Below are 6,971 nucleotides of genomic sequence, written 5' to 3'. Positions count from 1 at the left end.
ATAATAGTGTCGCCACATCACGCTTCCTTATACCTCCACTCCTGTCCAGCTCTGTCAGGGAGCAGTTCATCGGGGCACAGGCATGAGAACACGTGCAGTACACTGTGCCGGGACCTCTGTAAGGGATGGGAGGGAGGTGGAGGGCAACCGAGGCAGTCCAGCAGGCAGAAGCTTGGCTGAAGGGAGAGTGACACAGGGCAGAGCTGGACTAGGGAGCTAAAAATCGATCCAATATGACACTGCCAGCGGGAAGGAGAGGCTGGTGCAGGGGGGGGGGGGCACACTTCAGTGGAGGAAGAGCGAGCAAGCAGAACTGTGGTAATGTGACAACCGGGTGTCCGGATGAAGTGGGAACAAGCCATAGAGAAGAATGTCACCTGGTAAGAGGACATCTTGAGGTGGAACCCCCAGAGGGTCAAGTTCTGGATTCAGGGGGTCCTCCCCGGCCCATCCAGCCTGTTCACATGGGGGGAGTAGGAACACCCGCATGCCCCCTGTGTTCCAACACAGGCACCCTCAAGCACATCCTGAGCCGCTGCTTCAAGGCCCACATCACTGGAGACATGACCAGATCCTTAAGGGGATCAGCAACAGTAGATGCACCCACACCACAGCCAGGATGATCGTGTTTGTCAAGGAGAGAGAGCAGCCGAGGAAAAGGCCCAAGGAATGCTCTGCTAGTTTGCTCCTCAAGAGCATGAGACTGGTAAGTCGAGCTAGCTGAAAATCCCACCACATATCAGCCGGTCCTCGTTGAGACCAGATATCATCTTGATCTCTTAGGCCGCCAGGCAGCTCATCTGACTGGAGCTAACAGTACCCTGGGAGGAGAGGATGGAAGAGCAGGGGGCACATGAGAGGACTGCCCCAGGAGAGGGTGGAGGACCAGGTGCGTGACAATAGAGGAAGGCAGTTGGGGTCAGTGAGTCATTCCCTTAGCAAAGCCTATGGAACCATGGGCATTATGGGAGCAAGCAGGAGAGGAGCCATCAGCACCAACGTGAATGCGGCAGAGAAAGCAGATGGCTCTGGCTGAAAGGAGGTAACCAGAGGAGGATGGTTAAGACAGTTAAGACATTAGAATCCAAATGACAGACCGTCAGCCGGATTGATAATGAATGGTGAGCTCACTGATTCCTTTCTGTTGGAGAGGTCCGAAAAACAGGGATGCCCATTAAGTCCACTTCTCTTTGCAATCTTAACTGAACTGTTGGCGCAATGGATTACCGTAATTTCCAGACTATAAGCCGCTACTTTTTTCCCATGCTTTGAACCTCGCGGCTTAAACAATGACGCGGCTAATTTATGGATTATGATACCTGTTACGGTGGCTTTGTGGAGCTAGGATGCTAGCATAGATGCAGCCGCATGGATGCTTAGCTCCACGCGATTTCTTAGTATCTCTCAATAATTTAACTAATGTCAAAATAACCACAGTCTACCGGCATAGACAGAACACAACTCAAAACACTTTAGAAAATAAAAGTTTACTACAATACAAATCCAGTCTTCAAGTTCTTTAGCTCACTGGTTTCAAACTAGCGTCTTTCTTCTATCTCTCTGTCTTCAATCTAACGTTCTAGCTTCTGATTGACTCTTGCAACTGTGCTCTCTTAAAGCAACAGTGCACTTATCGTAACTGGCAAAACTAATAATATCACTATTGTATTACTTTTGATATTATTTTAACCTGTGTAAAGTTCATTTGTTTCAGTGTACCGGTAGGCACCCGCGGCTTATAGACATGTGCGGCTTATTTATGTTAAAAATAATTATTTTTGAAAAATTCAGTGGGTGAGGCTTATATTCAGGTGCGCTCAATAGTCCGGAAATTACGGTAGACAAAACAGAAACATTAGAGGCAGGGACGTGCACAGGAGGGGGCTATGGTTGCTCGGGCAACTGCCCGTTTGCCCTCCTCGACTGAAGCTGCCCCTCCGAAGGAAATATATATATTTTTTAAATAGTATTACGGCTGCAGAATTTCATGTAGGCCTAGATAAAATAATCGCGGAATAAGCGTCCAGGGGACAGGGGCGTGGCAGCCGCGGCGGTTAGCGAGAGTTTCAAGTGATATAGGCAAAATTTGCGTCCAGGGGACGGGGGCGTGGCAGCGACGGTGACAAAAATGTACGTGTTGCCCCTTTTTTCCAGGGCAGAGCAACTGCCCTTCAAAATTCCTGTGCACGTCCCTGATTAGAGGTATAAATTGGCAGCAGGTAAACACAAACCCGTGTTGATATCAGTGCTGGATGAATGTTGGTCATCCTCAGGCTATGAAATAAACTCAGGTACTCAGTATCCACTAGGCTTGATCAACATTGCTCGGGTCACCTGGACACAGGTGCCTGCTAGAACCGAAACGAACGAGGATTCCGGGATACTGATAACACTGGTGATGAAAAACAGTGTTCCTCATTCACATGGAACCACTTAAAAGACACGCCTCCACAAGTCAGGGAAACGATCAAAGCTGTTTTCAACCCTTTGCTTTTTGTGGTTTGTGTAATGACACTTTATGGTTGATGAGAGGACATTATGATTTGGCTCATGCAATTATAATCACCAACGTTGAGGCTACTTCCACTCAATCTGTGCCGCATGGCTGTGTTTTCCTAGTGTTTTCCTGTGTTTTCCTAGGGAGTATGCTTGCGTTGATGCTGATTAGATTGTTGCTGTTTCAGGTCAGTACATTTCGGTCAAGCCATAAATATGCTCTCATGATTCTGCCGATAGACACTCTGAAATCCCTGATATTATTAAAGCATTAATTTAGCTGGAAGCACAATTTCAGGGTGTCTTGTGATTTGAGCTTATTGACTTTTGGAGTCCTTGAAATTACCCCTGAGTCGTGTGTTCAAGAGAGGTTTAAAAAGCTTTGTGAATAAAAAAAAAATGTAGGGCAGAATAGTTCTTTTTCATGAGCTGATCTTTTTTGGAGCAACTCTTGTTGTCAAAATATGTAAATGGCTGACAGCTTTTCTACAGAGATGGAGGAAGATGGACTATGAAAGAGTGAGGGAGAGAGAGAGAGAGAGAGAGAGAGAGAGAGAGAGAGAGAGAGAGAGGAAGTGTGTTTTTCTCTGTGTGTTTGGGTGTTCATTAATAAATGACCTTACCTGTCAGCTCCATCTGATATGTAATATTTAACATGTTGTTGATCGTAAGACCTAAGAAAATGTATGTGTTAGTGTGTGTGAGAGGAGGAAAGTGTGAGTGTGTATGTAGGTGTTTTAATGTGAATGAGTGTATGAGTGTGTGTGTGTTTCTTTGTGTTTCAGTGGGCATGCATGAGAGAAAGTGTGTTTGTGTGTGTGTGTGTGTGTGTGTGTGTGTGTGTGTGTGTGTGTGTGTGTGTGTGTGTGTGTGTGTGTGTGTGTGTGTGTGTGTGTAGCAGTTCTGTATCCCATGACACCTCCAGTGCCTCAGGCTTCTACTTTCATCCTCTCCTACTCTGCACTGGCCATTACCTCCTCATTACACACACCACTTACGACTCATACACACACACACACACACACACACACACACACACACACACACACACACACACACACACACACACACACACAAACCACCACTTCAAACCACCCTGAACTCAAAGGCTGCACACTGCCCTTACAGGCCCTTCCAACAGGCTTGTACAGAGCAGACCACGTGCATTTAGATAAATACAGTATATGTAAACACAGGCCTTATCCCCAATGTCCACGTTTTCATTTTCATTTCACATCTATGTCCTGGAGCATGGAGCACAAAAACAAACAAAATGGAGTCACTGTCTGAATATGTATACTAGCCAGACCGTAAGCCATCTTTAACCAAGCCAAGCCCACAGGTATAGAGCACCTCACACACACACACAGGGGCGGTTTTTCCTACAGGCGGTATAGGCGGTCGCCTAGGGTGCCACTCAGAGGGGGGCGCAAAAAACTGCGCCCAGCAAAAAAAAAAAAAACAAGAATTATGTTTTTGTTTTGCTGGACAGAGTTTTTTTTGCGCCCCCTTCTATATCTCCAACCAATATTTTGACATTAAAAAAAAAAAATCTAACATAAAATGAGCCAAAAATCGAAAACGGAAGGGGTAGCCTACGTACGTCCTTGGTGTTGTCAGAACATGCTAGCACAGTGAGGCGTCCGGGGCGCAATTTAAGAAGAAAAGAAAGGAAGAAGAAGAGAAACGTGCCAAGGAGAAAGGTAAATCCTTAAATCCTGTTCTAGCCTAGAATGAATTCCAGATAAGAAAACGTTCACGAATGCGTGAATTGCCCTGGGCTAGACGTTCCTTGTTATTGCCATTCAGTCGAAACATCAGTTCAAGTTCAGCTGTACCGCAATTTGCGTCATTTTGCGTCATAAAAATTTGAGTAATCAAATTTGAACAGCTTTAGTTTTGGTGGAGCGAGCTAGCCAGTTTAATTAGACATGATTCAACTAATCAAGAGCTATGCATCTTGGAATACAAAAATGTGTGTGTCCATAAACAGTTGAACAGGGGGCGTGGCCGGAGCATAGTCCAGCACAGGCGTGACATTTTCTCAGTGATTTGTTCCTTGAATTAATGTTTGTTCATCGTCGCGTTCGTTGTTGTGTTTATGTGAAAGAAATGCAGTCTTACAGGGCAAAATAGCGTTTGAAAGTTGCAATTCCGTTTTCGTGGGGGAAGCTCGCCTAGAGCGCCAAATGTGCTAGGGCCGCCCCTGCACACACACACACACGCGCACACATACACACACATACATTATATTTGGTGGTGTTAAAAGAGAGATGAGGTGATAAAGAGGTTTGTCCATGGGAACAAAATGAGACTGAGAAAGAAAAAAAACTACATTATTATATAGGAAGTAGAGTACTATTACATTTTCGACTGAGGGAATGAAAAATGGGACATTTTCAATTGTCACTTTGCAATTTTGCAATGTGCCTCCAACCCATAATCCTTGTCCTTGTGTGACCCTGTGATTGTCCCCAATTTAGCCTTTAATCTTTTATTTTTCTATTTTATTTTAACTCGTTTAATGCACTTTACCTTGGCTAATCTCCGATATTTCAATTTTTTTTTATCTGCTGCATTTTTTAAGCATTTTGCATTACCAATGAATTGTGCTATGACAATAAACTTGCCTTGTCTTATGATGGGGAGACCTACCTCTCTCCTGGTCTCACCACACCACTCTACCAAAGACAGCCAGCTCTCTCTCTCTCTGATGACCTCATTTCCTCCCAGTTGATCCCCATCTCTGCCTCTTAGCCTGTCTCTCACCTCTGCATCGCTCTGATTTATCCCCTATTCTGTTCATTCACCCAGTGCCTATCCATCCTCCAAAACAGCCCATTCTCTATTTTGTGTGTGTGTGTGTGTGTGTGTGTGTGAGAGGGATAGAGGGAGTCTGTGAGTGAAAGGCAGGGAAGGAGAGTGAGTGAGTGGGTGGGTGGGTGTGGGGTGAGAGAGTTCCCTGTGCTGCTGCTTGAGGAGCTGAAAGATTGAGATCTGACAAGGAAACAGGAAAGCAGCAACCAGCACCGCCTACCCTCACCTCTTCTCCTGCACTATTAACTGATCCATCATCCAGTGCCCACTGATGGGGGCGGGGGTATGTGTGTGTGTGTGTGGGTGTGTGTGTGTGTGTGTGTGTGTATGTGTGTGTGTGTGTGTGTGTGTGTGTGGGGGGGGGGGGGTAAAACTTTCTAAAGCTCAGCAACTCAGGCACATCACACTTTCTGTGCACCACAAAATGTTATCATCTACGTACATCACAAGAGTCGAGCCCAATAATCTCAAAGCAAATGGCTTGGCAAATACGCTGAGAAACTGTGTGATGTGATCTCCCTGTCACTCAAGCCGTTTGTGTGTTAGATACGATATGGGCCTATATGTGCAGTACTGCTCAAAGGATTTGTACACCCAAAAGAATTCTGAAAGAAACTGAGATAGCAGGGAATTGATTACAATCAAACTACAATGAAGACATTAAGAATGCTGCACATCGCTGTTTTCATTTCCAATAACTGTCCTAATCGTCAAACAATTTGTTCTTAATAAAATGTTCGATACAGAGAAACATCAGCTTCATAGACCTGTGCCATTTTTATTGTCGGTTTCCAGGAAAAGATTCAGCCCCTTCCTCTATGCAAATCCCTCGAAGGACCTGCATACACAAGTGACTTTCTTGCTACTGGTTTATTTGAAGGTTTCTCCCAAATCTGCCGTTAAAACGAACACACAATATTCACAAGAACATATAGAGACCATGTTAACTTAACAATAAATAATAGCATGCACAGCATGTGGAACATTTTACCAAAGTAAAATACAGACAAACAAAACTAAATACCTCATTGACTGCATGCTACAAAGGGAAATAATAATGTAATGTTCCGTATAACCATTCACATGAGAGTCACTTATTGAAGTCCAGTTGACCAACGTAAACTCTTCACTAGCGCATAGACAGTGCTTGTGCTAGCTGCATGCTCGCTGCACTTCACTCAAGAGTCTCACTCACGACAGAGCAGCCCAACTAGAGCTTTCAAAATGAAAGTCCTGTTACCTATACTAAATGAAGTAATGTAGTAATGAAGAAATACAATTTCTCAGAAAAGGTAGACAAGTCATACAAATTATGTATCCAATATAATGGCAACAGTGACACTAAATGTGTTATTTGTTTGAAGGGTGTAGAAGTACTGCCCAAATTATGATTGTAGAGCGCTTCTGACTGACTCAATAAAGCAGTTCTGGGAAAAACACCCTGCAGGATTTAGATCAGGAGATTTTTCAAGCCAATCTGTCAGGGACTGGAAATGTTAGCCCTGTCAACTATTTCTTGCCCAAATGTGTTTTTAGTGTTGTTTTGGCATTAACAATTATCCTGCACCATTATACAATTGGAACCAATGAAGTTTCAACCTCAGGGGATGATGTGCTGTTGTAAAATACTATGATAACTTTGCTGGTTCAGTATTTCT

The sequence above is a fragment of the Clupea harengus genome, chromosome 7 (genome assembly GCF_900700415.2).
Source record: "Clupea harengus chromosome 7, Ch_v2.0.2, whole genome shotgun sequence".
Classification (NCBI taxonomy): domain Eukaryota; kingdom Metazoa; phylum Chordata; class Actinopteri; order Clupeiformes; family Clupeidae; genus Clupea; species Clupea harengus.
Note: the sequence above shows the minus strand (reverse complement) of the source record.